Raw genomic sequence first — 1,509 nt, 5'->3', positions numbered from 1 at the left:
AAAACTTTCAATATGAAGATATTCCCGAAGATGCGACAGATGAAGCACGTGACGACGAGTTCGAGAGAAGCGACGATGATGATTGTAATGATAGTGATGCGAACGAAAACGATTTAGAGTGATGTAATATATGTAACAAATGTTGTATTTCTCTATTGTAATGTATGTTTAAAGAAATATTTTTTTTTATATCATCTTAACGTATGTGTAACAAATGTTGTTTTATATAATATGTATTTCTTTAGTTTTTAAAAATTTATTTGGAGTTTTAGAGTTTAAGTTGGAGAAAGAGTAAGAAGAAGTAAAGGAGAAGATGATGATGTTAGATGATATGTGACTTTGGGGTTTAGTGATTTCATTCTCGGGGTTTAGGGTTAAGCGTAGTAAAATCTTTGTAAAAATAACACGGGCCTGGTAACTTCGTCGTAAATGGTTAAATCGATTCCACGTAATTTCGTTGTAAATGAAAAAAGACGAATCTTGGTAACTTTGTCGTAAATGAAAAAAGACGGGACTGGTAACTTCGTCGTAAATGAAAAAATACGGGCCTGGTAACTTTGTGGTAAATGAAAAAAGACGGGTCTGGTAACTTCGTCGTAAATGAAAAAAGACGGGCCTGGTAACTTCGTGGTAATATTACGTGGAATTTACGACGAATGCCTTTCCTATATATTGAGACGCTGCAGAATGAGGCTGCCTCGTTCATTCCTCCCAAACTCCTTTGCTTTCCCTCTAAGGTAAACTCCCTCTCTCTTCTAAGGTGACGGAATAATAGTTTAGGTGATTAGTTAGGTGACGGAATAATAGTTTAGGTGATTAGTGATTAGTTAGGTAATTAGTTTAGGTGATTAGTTAGGTGACGGAATAAAAGTTTAGGTGATTAGTTAGGTGAAAGAATAATTTTTTAATTATGTCGTAATTGATTAAATTTATTTTAATTTTTTTTAGATTGCTCCAAGGAGGAAACCAGCAGCACCTACTTATTCTCACTTGTTTGGCGATAGTTCCGGTACATCTTCTTCCGGTCCATCATCTTCCGATGCAGTTCAAGACTCTCAGACTTCTTAGAGAGTGTCTTGGAGTCCTCCTCTTGCACCGCAGATGCCTCCACCTCCTCCTCCAGCGGCTGCACTTCAGTCTGTCCCAGAAGGTGCAGTTCATCCAGATTTGCGTGTGGCTTCATATGCACCATTCGCGAGATATACGGTGGAGGATTTGCTTGCCCAGCCAGGACGGGAGGGTTTGGAAGTTCTAGACCCCGATAGACCCCAAGGAACTTATTGGTAAGTTATAAATTTTTATTACATTAAAATTTAAATTATTTTTATTTTCTAACAATTAAATTGTTTTTTTCAGGTTTGGGGCTAACAACCGTGTTAGCCGGAGCGTTTCGGTGACGATTAAGGGTTACTACGACGGGGCATATCCGAACTGGAGCATGACACCAAATCACGTTAAGATCACTTGGTTTAAATGTTTTGCGGTAAGATTTTTAAATTTAATTAAATT

This window comes from Brassica oleracea, chromosome C2 (genome assembly GCF_000695525.1).
Source record: "Brassica oleracea var. oleracea cultivar TO1000 chromosome C2, BOL, whole genome shotgun sequence".
Classification (NCBI taxonomy): domain Eukaryota; kingdom Viridiplantae; phylum Streptophyta; class Magnoliopsida; order Brassicales; family Brassicaceae; genus Brassica; species Brassica oleracea.
This window is presented reverse-complemented; position numbering follows the sequence as displayed.